The sequence below is a fragment of the Ambystoma mexicanum genome, chromosome 5q, assembly GCF_040938575.1.
Source record: "Ambystoma mexicanum isolate Mex_15411 chromosome 5q, UKY_AmexF1_1, whole genome shotgun sequence".
Lineage (NCBI taxonomy): Eukaryota > Metazoa > Chordata > Amphibia > Caudata > Ambystomatidae > Ambystoma > Ambystoma mexicanum.
Window position 1 is genome coordinate 567,544,481 of NC_090933.1, and position 16,677 is coordinate 567,561,157.

Consider the following 16,677-nt stretch of genomic DNA (forward strand, 5'->3'; position numbering starts at 1 on the left):
TGGGTCCCCCTGCCCTCCGGCCGATGCCTGCCCCTCCGATGTCGAAAGCCCCGAGCCTTCATGTCTCCCACCATGTTGCTGCTGCTGCTGCTCTGCCTCTGCCCGTGCACTGCCTCCTGCTGCCTGCACATCCTCCGCCGGCTGGGGTGCACTTGTTGATGTGGCCACCCCTGCTGGACCACCGACTCCCGACTGTGGCAGGGATGCCTCCTCCACCAGCCTGGCCGCACCGTCAGAGGCAGCTCCACAGGGCACCCAGGTGACTGATGGGTGGGAAGATGGCACAGAGGACGACTGGCGCGTAGGGGGTCCAGTTGAGGAGGGGGTCGGAGCAAGCCCCATCAGACGGAGGAATCCGGCCTGGGTGACCTGTCCCAGCAGGCTGACGTGGTCAACGAGCCATTCGAGATGACGTGCAGTCTCTCCATGAAAAGACTGCAGGTCACCTCGCATGGCCCGTTGACGCAACGCCACACCAGCCAGGACAGGCTCAACCCGGACCTGGATGGCCACGTCCGCAGGCAGAGGAAGGCCAGTTGACGTCAGCTCATCCCCTGCCTGAAAACGGGTCTGGACGTAGGCATCCCTGCTGGTGCAAGATGATGCAGGGACAGGATCGGGGACAGGATTGCACACAGGCACCTCCGCGGCCGCCTGTGCTGCCTCCTGTCCCTGGTCCTGCACTGCACCACTAGCACCAGTGGGATCCCCACCTCCAGACCCCGTCTCTGGTGCTTGCGCGGCCCCCTCCTCCACCAAACCCCCCACCAACCTGGATGACTCCGTGCCATCTTCCCCGGTTGGGCCCTGTGGGGTCCCAGCTGCCCCTTCTGCTGCCGAGGAGTCCAACTGCAACCTCCGCCTCTTGGACCTCCCCCCGGCAGCTGCGGCCTGGGACGCGGCACCGGACTCCTCACTCCCCGACGAGATGACAACACGGGAGGGGAGCCGGGCCTTGCGTCTCCGGCTGGCGGTCGGATCCCCGCCGCTGTGCTCCACAGCACCTTCTCCGCCCTCTTCATCAGTTGACGCTGCAGACAGGGAGAAACAAAACACAGGCATCAGGGCACTGTACAATGGACACATACACGCATGACAGTTGCACAGGAGTGGCATTGGCAAACCTCAGACATGTCATCACAATCCCCAACACACATGTCATTGCAACTGGCACACATGAGCCATACCACAGCCATATCGCAACTGCCACCACCATCCCTACACATACAACAGCATCAGCAGCCAAAGGGGAGCCAGACATCACATGCAACACAGGAAGTGCACCACACATGTACACACACCACCACACTTGCATGCATGTCTACACCTCTGCCAAGTGTCGCACTGTTCAGACGGGCATCCATGTCACATCTGCCAATCAGGCTTCCACATACCGCTGTCACATGCATCCATGTAGCATCACTGTTGCACCCTTGTCAAATACACACACATGCACATGTACACAGTGCTCATACATGCAGCCGAAAACAACATACATGCCTGACATCACGGACATGTCTACTTACATACACATTCATCCAAACATGTGTGCACGCACAACTGCATTTGCCATGCAAGCCCACACACACAAGCACCATCCATTTCTCACACATTACAGCCCTCGCATGTGTCAGCCCCACGGCCCTGTACACCCCCACCCATACTCGACCCCATACAAACAGATGTGCAACCGGCACAATGGCGAATGATCACCACACGCACTGCTCACAATCAGGATGCATGTACACTCACCGCTCGACTCCAGACGGGTCTGCTTCTCTAGGACCTGGACGTGGAGCGCTGGGGATATGTGTTCCAGGACCCCCATCTGTTCTTCCGACAAGTGGCCCCGGCGCCCCTTGGCATCCGCTGCCTTCAAGAGGCGCCGGGCCTTGTTCAGGGTCCTGGACCTGAAGTCCTCCCAGCGCTTCCTGACATGTTGTAAGTCCCGGACTGCCACCCCCTCCGCGTTGATGGCAGTCACGATGTCAGTCCAGATCTGAGTCCGTCCTTCCTTGTCGGCGCGGGAACTTCCGAAGAGGGCATCATACTGCCCCAGGACTTGCTCCACCAGGACACCAACTTCGGTGGCACTGAAGCTGGTGCCCCTCTGCCTCTCTGGCCGGGGGTTGTCAGTGGTCACAGATGGTGTTTGCCCCGACATGACAACCCCAGAGGCAGGAGTGGGTGGGCAACTGGGTCCTGGGGCTGGGCTGTGGAGCGATGGAATTCCAGTCGGGAGTCTTCGGTTCCAGCAGGGGTGGTCACAGCAACAGCACCCCTGGCTGATGTGCAGGCAGCAAATGGCAGTGCACGTGGGCAGCAGGCAGTCAGGCAGCAGCAGATGGCAGGTGGGAGCGTGCTCGGGGCTCTGGGGGGCAGTAGTTCGGCCTTCTGGGCAGGAGCGTGGTCTTCCGTGTGCTTACGCGTGGCCAGCTTGGTACGGAGTGATTTGGCACGTGAAAATCCTGCACGTCAGCGTGAAAACCGAGGAAAGGCCCTTAGCGCGTAAGCGCGTCAGCACGCATACGCGATTCTATTGGACCAAAGGCCCTCAGCGCGTAAGCGCGTCTGTGACGTGAGCCGCACAGGTGTTTCCCACACAGCACGTGATGACAGAGCACACGTGGAAAGACTGCACGTCAGAGTCTCATTGCGTGTGATTGGTGGAAATGGCCGTACACGCAGAAGTGACAAAGCGTGTCATTGGTGGAAATGGCCGTACACCCATAAGTCACAAAGCGTGTAATTGGTGGAAATGGCCCTAGCGCGTAGACGCCGCGTAAGTGATGCTGGACGTGTGTGCCTGTATAAAAGGTACACGTAGAACACCATTTCCTTGTACGTGCTTTTTGTGGAGAGCGAGTGGGTGAATTCTGTACTTCTTGTCGGTTCACACGCGATTTACTTCACGGCGTTTCAAGTTCGTATTCCCTGTTACCTCTGACAGATTTTTCTCCTTTTACTCTTTTACTGGTTTACCTGGGCCTGTTCCCTCAAACAGTGTTCCCTTCTACTGTTGTCCTGTCTCCTCAGACAGTGTACAAATCTTCTTTTGGCGGGGGTGTTGCCAACCAAATGCGCTCCTTTTACACGCTCGTTTACCAGGCAGAGGGTGAGTCACGCACGTATCTAACATCTGTGCTTGCCCTGTGTGTAGCCTACCCCTTCAGAGGTCATTCTAGGCTGCGTGTGACACGCATACGTTCATTCTTGTGTTACTGGGTGCCACAGCGTAGTGCAGGTTTTTCTTTCTGCACACGTGGTCTAGGAGGGTTTGCGTGCATGTCATCTCCCTTTTTTGGGGCTCCTGTGCGTAGCGTGACCCGTCATCTTTCCCCAGGGGTTACAATCAGCCTTGCAAGAGCACTAGGGTACAATTACCATCTGGTACCCAACCCCTTTGACCCCCAATTGCCCAGGACTATATTTTACTGCCACTCCCATACGCACATTAACATCAGTGCCATGGCTGGGAGGCGAGGATTCCGTAAGGGTGGCAAAGGTGGAAGAGCCACAAGTGGTGGCCGTGGTGGATCCGGTAGGGGACGTGGTCATTACTTGCAGGGTGAGCCTGTCCCCCCATGTGTGGAGGACCAGTCAAGGGCACCCATAACCCCCCCCTCCCGTTGAGGCTGATGTGGCTGACACCATCCATGCTCAGCCCTTGTTGGACCAGCCCATTGTGGCACCAGACCTGGCTGACTCCATGGCTGACTTCCAGGTCAGCAGGCCTATGACACGTGCACTGGTGCACGTTGATGTCACCATGCCACGTGCATCTGGGGCAGCAAGGTCATCTGCTGCACCAAGTAGGCAGGGCGGAGAGGCTGCAGGGGCAGCTGCGGCTCCATCCACCCCAGCCCTCACACACCCAGCCCGGACAGTGTGGGTCCTAGTCCATGCTGCTGATATACCCCCTGACACCATCACACTAGAGCCAATGCCTGCACCAACTCCCATGCTGAGTGTGCAATCCCACACTCCTGATACAGAGTCCACCAGGGCTCCTGCCCCTAGTGTCCAGAGCGGCGCAGGACACTCAGGATCACCACCACCTTCCAAGCGGAAGAGGAAGAGTGCTCGTCCGGCACAGGCTGATGCCCCAGACACGGCTACACAGTCCGGCCCGTCCAGGAAGCCCAGCTTCACGGATGACGAACTGAATGCACTTGTCGAGTATGTGTCCGCACATGACAACGAGATGGTCATTGTTGCAGGATCCAAGACCACACCTGCACAACGCCAGGCACACTGGCAGACAGTTGCGGACATCGTAAGTGCCCTTGGAATCGTGAGGCGCACAGCCAATGACTGCTATAAGCGCTGGAATGACCTAAAGCGCAGGGCAAAGAGTAAGCTGGCCTCAGGTCATGCCGCAACTCTAGTGACTGGAGGTGGGTCTCCAGTAGCAGACATGGAACTCACTCCACATGAGTCAGTCGCTGGGACCTACATCACGGAGGAACAGATCCAAGGCGTGGGAGATTTGGCTGATTACGAGGCATTGTCCGGTGAGGGCACATGCATGTGTGTGTGAATTACACAGTGATGTTGGACTCCCATGAGCTGTGTGGGCAGTCTGTAGTCAATACTGTGTATACATTCCTAGTGCATATTGCTGTTGTGTTGTACACTGCATGTTGCATTGATGTGTAACTCATCTTCTGTGTCTACCTCCCAATTTGCAGGTACCTTCCTCATGTCTACACAAGGACCTCTAGTCTGGAGATGTGGTCCATGTTGGCAGCAGTGCACCTACAACTCTACAGGCGCCAACACTGCACAGTTGGTAGTGGTGGGAGTGCAGGCATTTCCAGGTGGTGAGACTACTAATATTAAACATTAGTGATGTCAAGTCAATGGTAGTACGTGCTCAAGTTTGTTGTTGGTCCGCCATTACTGTGAGCATTTCACGTGTTGCAAGTTTCTAATAGGGACACTGTACATTGTGACAGTAGTGTCATGTTGTGGGGATTACTTTGTTTACCTGCAAATAGCATGACATGGCACGGTGTGTCGTGTGGCGGTGCTGGGGTTGGGTTGGCTGACATGGCACTGTCCTCTTGTTGCATTTTGCAAGTGGGTATTAATTTGAGCTGCTTGAATGTGTAACTTCACAAAACTGCATTGGTGGTGTCAGTGTGGGTAGGGATGCACACATTGTGACACTTCCAAGTGAACAATCTCAGGCTGATATGGTTTTCACGGTTCTTTCTCCAGACATTCAGGATCAGTGTCAGGTTGAGTCATCATTGATTGTCAGATGGAATGTGCCAGGGCAGTGTGCACTCCACAGGGGTGTGATTTCTATGTGAAGTATTAGCCACTAGCTGTGTACGGGCTGCCTCCCCCCGTGCCCTTTCACCTCCCATGCGCAGCGGCTGTGCATGTGGTTGGGGATGGGGGGGCACCACCATGTCCACGGCCAGGCCCCGGCGTGTTGCAACGTTGTGCAGGACACATGCTGCCACTATGATCCTGCACACTACTGGGGGAGTGTACAACAGCTGCCCGCCAGAACGGTCAAGGGAGCGAAAGCGTGACTTCAGCACTCCGAATGTGCGCTCCACTATGCCCCGGGTTGTAATGTGGGCAGCGTTATATCTTACCTGGGGTGGCGTGGTGGGGTTCCGAATTGGCGTCATCATGTGGGGGCTGAGAGGGTAGGCATTGTCCCCTGTGGAGGTGGTGATTGGTATCATTGGTGGGGTTGTGACCTAGCTCAGTATCTGGCATGCATGCAAGTGCAGTGGCATTCATACTCACCAAGCAGCCATGTATCGCCATGCCGGCCAGCTTCTAGGTCCCGGCTTAGGGTGGACATTCGGTAAATGAAGCTGTCGTGGGTTGACCCGGGATAGTTGGCATATACTGAGGTGATGATTCCCTTGGCATTACATACTACCTGCACGTTGATGGAATGCCAGTGCTTGCGGTTCCTATAGATGTGCTCAGATGCCCTGGGGGGACGTAGAGCCACATGGGTGCAGTCGATGGCACCTAGCACTTTGGGGAATCGTGCCACAGCGTAAAAATCCAGGGCGGCAGCATGCCTTTCTGCAGGGGTTCTGGGCAGGTATATGTGCCTGCGGACTGATGGGCATGCAGTGATGATGTTCAAGACCTGGTGTAGGCAGCGTGACTGGGTGGCCTGTGATACACCACCCACAATGGCACTTGTCCGCTGAAATGATCCAGTGGCTAAGAAGTGCAGTACATTGAGGACCTTCTCCAGGGGGCTGAGTGCTTGGGAGCACAGGGTGGGTGATGTGAGGTCGTCCTCCCACTCACTCACCAGGTCCAGTATGATGTGTGGTGGAAACCTGTACCTCCCATGCACCTGATCATCAGGCATCCCGAAAAGGCTGGTTCTGGGTGTGAATATTCTGGCCCTGACTATCCTCCTCCTCCTCCTTTGGTAGGCCACGGCCACTGCTGCTAGGAACGGTATGTTCATCCTGGGTCTGAGCTAGTTATTTTGTTAGCGCGCAAATTAATGCGTTGCGAGTGTTGTAGGCGAGCGTGTGACCCGCACACCCCTGAAATCCAGTGCACAGTCCAATAGCGTGTGGAAATTGACCGCACACCGGGATACAGGTGCGCTGACGTACTTGCGTGTGTAAGTGTCCGCGCACACCTGATATACACGTACTTAGGCCAATCGCGTGTACGCGCACTTTTGTCCAATTACACGCGATGAGACTCTGACGTGCTGTCCAATTACACGCGATGAGACTCTGACGTGCAGTCTTTCCACGTGTGCTCTGTCATCACGTGCTGTGTGGGAAACACCCGTGCGGCTCACGTCACAGATGCGCTTACGCGCTGAGGGCCTTTGGTCCAATAGAATCGCGTATGCGTGCTGACGCGCTTACGCGCTAAGGGCCTTTCCTCGGTTTTCACGCTGACGTGCTGGATTTTCACGTGCCAAATCACTCCGTACCAAGCTGGCCACGCGTAAGCACACGGAAGACCACGCTCCTGCCCAGAAGGCCGAACTACTGCCCCCAAGAGCCCTGAGCACACTCCCACCTGCCATCTGCTGCTGCCTGACTGCCTTCTGCCCACGTGCACTGCCATTTGCTGCCTGCACATCAGCCAGGGGTGCTGTTGCTGCGAATACCCCTGCTGGAACCGAAGACTCCCGACTGGAATTCCATCGCTCCACAGCCCAGCCCCAGGACCCAGTTGCACACCCACTCCTGCCTCTGGGGTTGTCATGTCGGGGCAAACACCATCTGTGACCACTGACAACCCCCGGCCAGAGAGGCAGAGGGGCACCAGCTTCAGTGCCACCGAAGTTGGTGTCCTGGTGGAGCAAGTCCTGGGGCAGTATGATGCCCTCTTCGGAAGTTCCCGCGCCGACAAGGAAGGACGGACTCGGATCTGGACTGACATCGTGACTGCCATCAACGCGGAGGGGGTGGCAGTCCGGGACTTACAACATGTCAGGAAGCGCTGGGAGGATTTCAGGTCCAGGACCCTGAAGAAGGCCCGGCACCACTTGAAGGCAGCGGATGCCAAGGGGCGCCGGGGCCACTTGTCGGAAGAACAGATGGGGGTCCTGGAACGCATATCCCCAGCGCTCCACGTCCAGGTCCTAGAGAAGCAGACCCGTCTGGAGTCGAGCGGTGAGTGTACATGCATCCTGATTGTGAGCAGTGCGTGTGGTGATCATTCGCCATTGTGCCGGTTGCACATCTGTTTGGATGGGGTCGAGTATGGGTGGGGGTGTACAGGGCCGTGGGGCTGACACATGCGAGGGCTGTAATGTGTGAGACATGGATGGTGCTTGTGTGTGTGGGCTTGCATGGCAAATGCAGTTGTGCATGCACACATGTTTGGATGAATGTGTATGTAAGTAGACATGTCCGTGATGTCAGGCATGTATGTTGTTTTCGGCTGCATGTATGAGCACTGTGTACATGTGCATGTGTGTGTATTTGACAAGGGTGCAAAAGTGATGCTACATGGATGCATGTGACAGCGGTATGTGGAAGCCTGATTGGCAGATGTGACATGGATGCCCGTCTGAACAGTGCGACACTTGGCAGAGGTGTGGACATGCATGCAAGTGTGGTGGTGTGTGTACATGTGTGGTGCACTTCCTGTGTTGCATGTGATGTCTGGCTCCCCTTTGGCTGCTGATGCTGTTGTATGTGTAGGGACGGTGGTGGCAGTTGCCATATGGCTGTCGTATGGCTCATGTGTGCCAGTTGCAATGACATGTGTGTTGGGGATTGTGATGACATGTCTGAGGTTTGCCAATGCCACTCCTGTGCAACTGTCATGCGTGTATGTGTCCATTGTACAGTGCCCTGATGCCTGTGTTTTGTTTCTCCCTGTCTGCAGCGTCAACTGATGAAGAGGGCGGAGAAGGTGCTGTGGAGCACAGCGGCGGGGATCCGACCGCCAGCCGGAGATGCAAGGCCCGGCTCCCCTCCCGTGTTGTCATCTCGTCGGGGAGTGAGGAGTCCGGTGCCGCGTCCCAGGCCGCAGCTGCCGGCGGGAGGTCCAAGAGGCGGAGGTTGCAGTTGGACTCCTCGGCAGCAGAAGGGGCAGCTGGGACCCCACAGGGCCCAACGGGGGAAGATGGCACGGAGTCATTCAGGTTGGTGGGGGGTTTGGTGGAGGAGGGGGCCGCGCAAGCACCAGAGACGGGGTCTGGAGGTGGGGATCCCACTGGTGCTAGTGGTGCAGTGCTGGACCAGGGACAGGAGGCAGCACAGGCGGCCGCAGAGGTGCCTGTGTGCAATCCTGTCCCCGATCCTGTCCCTGCATCATCTTGCACCAGCAGGGATGCCTACGTCCAGACCCGTTTTCAGGCAGGGGAGCTGACGTCAACTGGCCTTCCTCTGCCTGCGGACGTGGCCATCCAGGTCCGGGTTGAGCCTGTCCTGGCTGGTGTGGCGTTGCGTCAACGGGCCATGTGAGGTGACCTGCAGTCTTTTCATGGAGAGACTGCACGTCATCTCGAATGGCTCGTTGACCACGTCAGCCTGCTGGGACAGGTCACCCAGGCCGGATTCCTCCGTCTGATGGGGCTTGCTCCGACCCCCTCCTCAACTGGACCCCCTACGCGCCAGTCGTCCTCTGTGCCATCTTCCCACCCATCAGTCACCTGGGTGCCCTGTGGAGCTGCCTCTGACGGTGCGGCCAGGCTGGTGGAGGAGGCATCCCTGCCACAGTCGGGAGTCGGAGGTCCAGCTGGGGTGGCCACATCAACAAGTGCACCCTAGCCGGCGGAGGATGTGCAGGCAGCAGGAGGCAGTGCACGGGCAGAGGCAGAGCAGCAGCAGCAGCAACATAGTGGGAGACATGCAGGCTCGGGGCTTTCGACATCGGAGGGGCAGGCATCGGCCGGAGGGCAGGGGGACCCAGGACAGAGAGTGTCTTCCGTGTGGCAGCGGTTGGGCGACGCCATAGGTGCAGAGCGGCGGCGGGTGGAAGAGGCGCGGCTCACAATGGTCAGGGCGGAGAACTCCCTGCGGAGGGCCCTGAGGCGGGCCGAGTGCCTCGAGGCAATCCGCAGGGGGTTGGAGGAGGACACAGCGTTGACCCTGCGGACCCTCGGGGCCATGGAACTGGACCGCCTCCGGGACATCAAACAGGAGTTTGATGATGCCCTGGCCCGGGACACCACGGAGTGAGCCGCTGGACTAGCCCGCCGCCTTTGTATATAGTTGTTTAGTTTTAGGTTTCCTTTCTTTATTATTATGATTTGGAGTCGACGGACACTGCTCCACTTTTTGTATATAGTTGATTTGTAGGTAGGTTTTTTAGTAGGTTTCCTTTGTTCAGTTGTGCTCATGGAGCCTTGGTAGTTTTTTATACAGACATGCATCTTTTTTTGTTCTCTTTCTCATTGTAGTTTGTTTTCTTTCTTTAGCATTCTTTATTTTTTTCAATACAATTTTGTTTGCATACTTCACTGTGTGGTATCATCTCATTGGTTTCATGCATGTCATGTTGTGTGTTTTCCCATTCAATTGCAACCATTGTGTGTGACGGACATGGGTTCATTAGCTTCATGAACATTGGGGGTGTAACATGTGATTTCCATTTCCATGTGGGTGAATGGGTTACTTGTTAGGGCTTTTTGGCTGTGGAGGCTGTCCATTACGCACATGATTGGGGATTGTGAGCACCTGGCTGAGGCTGCCCCTGCACTGCTGGGGGGTGGGGGTGCAGGGGGACATGAGTGGGGGCCTGGTGGAGGCTGCCCCTGGTGGCTGGGGGGTGGGGGTGGTGGGAGACATGAGTGGGGGCCTGGTGGAGGATGCCCAGGCACTGCTGGGGGGTGGGGGTGCATGGGGACATGAGTGGGGGCCTGGTGGAGGCTGCCCATGGTGGCAGGGGGGTGGGGGTGGTGGGAGACATGAGTGGGGGCCTGGTGGAGGGTGCCCCTGCACTGCTGGGGGGTGGGGGTACAGGGGGACATGAGTGGGGGCCTGGTGGAGGCTGCCCATGGCGGCATGGGGGTGGGGGTGGTGGGAGACATGAGTGGGGGCCTGGTGGAGGCTGCCCCTGGTGGCTGGGGGGTGGGGTGGTGGGAGACATGAGTGGGGGCCTGGTGGAGGCTGCCCATGGTGGCAGGGGGGTGGGGGTGGTGGGAGACATGAGTGGGGGCCTGGTGGAGGCTGCCCCTGGTGGCTGGGGGGTGGGGGTGGTGGGAGACATGAGTGGGGGCCTGGTGGAGGCTGCCCCTGGTGGCTGGGGCGTGGGGGTGGTGGGAGACATGAGTGGGGGCCTGGTGGAGGATGCCCCTGCACTGCTGGGGGGTGGGGGTGCAGGGGGACATGAGTGGGGGCCTGGTGGAGGCTGCCCATGGTGGCAGGGGGTGGGGGTGGTGGGAGACATGAGTGGGGGCCTGGTGGAGGCTGCCCCTGGTGGCTGGGGGGTGGGGGTGGTGGGAGACATGAGTGGGGGCCTGGTGGAGGCTGCCCCTGGTGGCTGGGGGGTGGGGGTGGTGGGAGACATGAGTGGGGGCCTGGTGGAGGATGCCCCTGCACTGCTGGGGGGTGGGGGGGCAGGGGGACATGAGTGGGGGCCTGGTGGAGGCGGCCCATGGTGGCAGGGGGGTGGGGGTGGTGGGAGACATGAGTGGGGGCCTGGTGGAGGCTGCCCCTGGTGGCTAGGGGGTGGGGGTGGTGGGAGACATGAGTGGGTGCCTGGTGGAGGCTGCCCCTGGTGGCTGGGGGGTTGGGGTGGTGGGAGACATGAGTGGGGGCCTGGTGGAGGCTGCCCCTGGTGGCTGGGGTGTGGGGGTGTTGGGAGACATGAGTGGGGGCCTGGTGGAGGGTGCCCCTGCACTGCTTGGGGTTGGGGTGGTGGGAGACATGTGTGGGGGCCTGGTGGAGGGTGCCCCTGCACTGCTTGGGGGTGGGGTGGTGGGAGACATGAGTGGGGGCCTGGTGGAGGGTGCCCCTGCACTGCTTGGGGGTGGGGGTGGTGGGAGACATGAGTGGGGGCCTGGTGGAGGGTGCCCCTGCACTGCTTGGGGGTGGGGGTGGTGGGAGACATGAGTGGGGCCCTGGTGGAGGGTGCCCCTGCACTGCTGGGGGGTGGGGGTGCAGGGGGACATGAGTGGGGGCCTGGTGGAGGCTGCCCATGGTGGCAGGGGGGTGGGGGTGGTGGGAGACATGAGTGGGGGCCTGGTGGAGGCTGCCCCTGGTGGCTGGGGCGTGGGGGTGGTGGGAGACATGAGTGGGGGCCTGGTGGAGGATGCCCCTGCACTGCTGGGGGGTGGGGGTGCAGGGGGACATGAGTGGGGGCCTGGTGGAGGCTGCCCCTGGTGGCTGGGGGGTGGGGGTGGTGTGAGACATGAGTGGGGGCCTGGTGGAGGGTGACCCTGCACTGCTGGGGGGTGGGGGTGGTGGTAGACATGCATTGTTGATAAGTAGTGCAAGGTGACATGTGGGTTGGCTGGGGGGCATGCCCATGGTGAATGGGCTGCCTGCGGGACATGGGCAGGGGTGCAGGGTAGTCCCCCGTGGTGTGGGCTGGCTGCAGGGTCTGTGGAGGTTGTGGAGCGTACACCTGGGAGGGCCCACACGGCCAATTCACGTGTGGTACTCCCCAGAACCCCTGAAATACACATACCCTGCTGAAATCGCGTGTGTAACTTCCCGCGCACCCCTGAAATACACATACCTTGCTGGAATCGCGTGTGTAACTTCCCGCGCACCCCTGAAATACACGTACCCTGCTCGCACTGGGCCAATCGTGTGTGGAACTGCGCGCGCACACCTGAAATACACGTACCCTGCTGAAATCGCGTGTGTGACTTCCCGCGCACCCCTGAAATACACATACCTTGCTGGAATTGCGTGTGTAACTTCCCGCGTACCCCTGAAATACACGTACCCTGCTCGCACTGGGCCAATCGTGTGTGGAACTGCCCGCGCACCCTGAAATACACGTACCCTGCTGAAATCGTGTGTGTGACTTCCCGCGCACCCTTGAAATACACATACCTTGCTGGAATCGCGTGTGTAACTTCCCGCGCACCCCTGAAATACACGTAGCCTGCTCGCACTGGGCCAATCGTGTGTGGAACTGCCCGCGCACCCCTGAAATACACGTACCCTGCTGAAATCGCGTGTGTGACTTCCCGCGCACCCCTGAAATACACATACCTTGCTGGAATCGCGTGTGTAACTTCCCGCGCACCCCTGAAATACACGTACCCTGCTCGCACTGGGCCAATCGTGTGTGTAACTTCCCGCGCACCCCTGAAATACACGTACCCTGCTCGCACTGGGCCAATCGTGTGTGGAACTTCCTGCGCACCCCTGAAATACACGTACCCTGCTGAAATCGCGTGTGTGACTTCCCACGCACCCCTGAAATACACATACCTTGCTGGAATCGCGTGTGTAACTTCCCGCGCACCCCTGAAATACACGTACCCTGCTCGCACTGGGCCAATCGTGTGTGGAACTTCCTGCGCACCCCTGAAATACACTACCCTGCTCGCACTGGGCCAATCGTGTGTGGAACTTCCCGCGCACCCCTGAAATACACGTACCCTGCTGAAATCGCGTGTGTGACTTCCCGCACACCCCTGAAATACACATACCTTGCTGGAATCGCGTGTGTAACTTCCCACGCACCCCTGAAATACACGTACCCTGCTCGCACTGGGCCAATTGTGTGTGTGACTTCCCGCGCACCCCTGAAATGCACGTACCCTGCTGAAATCGCGTGTGAGACTTCCCGCGCACCCCGCTATACACGCACACGTATTTTTTGTCAGCGGGTGTCCGTGTTTGTGGGTACCCCTTTGCACGTCATTTGTCCTGGAGGGCCACAGTATAGGACATTCATCATGGCAGTATATAGGTGCTATTTGTTGGCGCACCTTTTGGCGCACATTTCTTACAGCCGCAGAGACGCTACCGCCTGCTTTCTTGTGGCGGTCGTGTTTGTGCCTGTGCGCTGGTTTGAGCGTGCGCTTTTTTCCCCTATTCTATTCCATGAATACGTGTTGTAGGCGAGCGTGTGGGCGTTCCGCGCACTTGTGCCCTGTACTTCCCCCGTGACACCCACGTTTTGGCAAGTTGTTCCTCATTCCAAGTGTTACGCCCGTGTTCCGCCTACTTTTGTTGCGTGCGCCGCGCTATGTGCGAATTTCGCTGTGGCCTGTGCAATTTTCGCTGTGACCTGGCGCACGCTGTTAGATGGCCTGTGCGCCAACGTGCGCCGCGCACTGTTTTATCGCACATCCGCTGGTTTTCTCGCGCACGGCCTTCCATGAATCGATGTGCGCTGCTTTTGGTGCGATTCCACTGCGATTCGCACGTTTTTGCCCACTTGCGCCGCGCTAATTATTCCATGAATCGGCCTGTAAATCAGTGACTCACCAACTGAAGTGTACCTGAAATAAACCTTTAATGGGGCTAGCAATTATTGTATAGAATTTCAGAAAGGCAAATTATTTGTCATTCCTATTCTTTCTTATTTAGGGTCATGGCTCAAACTGGTATACTTGTGGAACCCCCTGTTTTTTTCTTTTTGAACAAGAAAGCCAGCCACTTCATAAACAAAGTATCACATGGCACTGGCCACAGCACAGGGGATTCTATTATTTTTTAAAAGAAAAACTTAAAAATGTTTTTTTAGGGGTAGCAAGGGAGACCACAGGGGTAGCAAGGGAGACCTGTTGACTCCTGAATGATGTTCCTGGCCCTGCCACGGTGCATGTTTGACATGGAACATTGTCTATCTCTTCTCTTTTATCAATGGACACAATTAGAAATGATTCGATATAATTCTAATTACTAGACAATGAGTTTTTCTGTGGTCTGCATGTTTTGTATACTATTGTATATAATTGCACACACCAGCATATATTTTGCACATATTTTGCGCTATTGCAGATACGGGGCAAATATTTTTTAGTGTTGTTGCTGCTAATTGCTTTTAATATTCTCCAAATCTTTTTTATTGTGTTTTTATTGTTAGACAGAGGAATGTGCTTGTGATAGCAAATCCGAATTTGTTTATTTAATATTTATGTTACTGAGAGGCCGCCTCGATTGGTTTATAAATTGAAAGGAAAGCAGTTTCTTATGTATCTCATGGGAAAGGCCCAAAAAAGCGTTTTGGATGTTCCAACCAATTTGAGAAATAAATGTGCTCATTAATGAAATAAAATACCTTATGTGTAATATAGAAAGTGGTTTCAAATAGTGGACACTGGACCAGGATGCAAGTTAGGTGCAGTTGATAACGAGGGGTGTTTGGTGAGGCCTGGATCATGGTCGAGCCACATGCCCTTGCAAATTCCACATGAGCTGCAGCCCGAGTATACTCTACAAAACATATGTTTGTTAAATAAGGTTTTAGTCCTTTCATAGATGTTAAAAGAAGAATTATTAATAACTGATATACACTGCTTTAACATCATGAAACATTTTCACTTGTACAAACCATTGAAATTCAGTGAAAAAACGTTGTTAATGGGATGTATTGTTAGGTTGCATGGATAAAAGTCTCCCTGGACCCCCCCTTGTTATCTGCATATCTTTCTCTTCAACCAATACTTAGCCGACCTTCTGGGGTGTTTGAGTAGAGAAAGAGCATGCCCCCAAGATCCAATCACATCATATTAGGTGCCTTGCATATGTGGATGATCTCCCTTTCAAGTTCTGACAGCTGTCTCCTAATAGTTTTTAACACCCCGAATTCTAAGGACATGCAACCACTGCACCATGTTGAATGCCTCGTGCTCACCGAGCCGGGGTTGTCCTGAAAATATGAGCGAACGACATTAACCACCTCACTGCGAACCAGAGCCGACAGAGCCCTGGCCTTAAAACACCAAAAACACTTTGGTGGCTTTCCCCAAACTAGATCTAGCAACCACAAGACAGGGCAATGGTCTGACAACGTCCTAGGAAGGAGCAAACAGTCAGCTGTCATACGCATCAGGGACTGGCAACCCAGAACATAGTCCAGGCACAAGGAAGTGTCATCAACTGAGAAGTGGCAAGAATAGTCCGTAGCCCTGGGATGTAGCACATGCCAGACATCTTTCAACTCCATTTTAGACATACATATGCACACAGCGCTAGTTGCCGAACGAGCAGTCCCTGCAAAGCGGTCCAGTGACATGTCCAAGGCGACATGGAGCACCCCAGCCCAAACAATATTTGTATGCAAGTATTTATAGCAGCTACACAGGAGTCGCTCAAAAACTAAGGATTATGCACATTGAGACCATAGTTGTACGCAGACGTCACTGGGATATGGGCCCAGCTGCCAACACAACGGCAAATCTGCCATGCAAGTCCACGACATTCTCCACCAAATGGAATCAAAGAGATTAGTGTATTAACGTCATTAACCCCGTTGAGCAGGAGGAATAGGATGCGTAATATCTATTAGATCCCCAAGACCTAGCAACCCCTTTATTTACCGTTCCGACCAGATGAGTCTCCTGCAATAGAATAACTTTGGCCCCATGATGCTCACAGTAGTTGACAACCTCAGGAACTTTGCATGGGTTATTAAGCCCCTGCACATTCCAGCTTATAATGCTGAAGCTAGCCATGGTCCCATAGACCTAATCACCAGACCCACACTGCACCCTGAACCTTGTGTCTGAGAGTGTTCCCCCACAGTGAGGGAGCATGTCCCTGCACCATAAAGAGATGTGAATATTTTTTTGAAGAAAGCAAACCCCAAACTCCCCCAACACCCCACCTTGCCCCACCCTCCAGCCCGCTCAAAACTCTCCCTACACACCCCACTCCCGCCCACACAGCCCGCCCCCAACTTTCAGTGAAACTCATCCCACCCAATACCACCCAAACCACAAAAAACAACAAGGGTAACCACCCGGGGGCGCCGGACTCCATCACCATGTTGGCTCACTTACCGTGACCATTGACAGAGGGAGGCCAGTAACAAACAGGATAGCCAACCGCAGGATCGACTCATTAAATGGATTGGCCTTGTATATTCCCACCCAGCGTACCTGCATAGATACATCAGCACCCAGCAAAATAACCACAGTGCCCAAGACTGCTAAACTCTATCCTACCTCACTGCCATTCACCAGCAGGCATTTTAGTGAGATCTGGAAGGTAGATCCCTCGGTTATACAAATCAGATATGTAGAGGAGGAGCCAAGTACCCCTACTCCAACCGCCCCACCCATATTCCTGT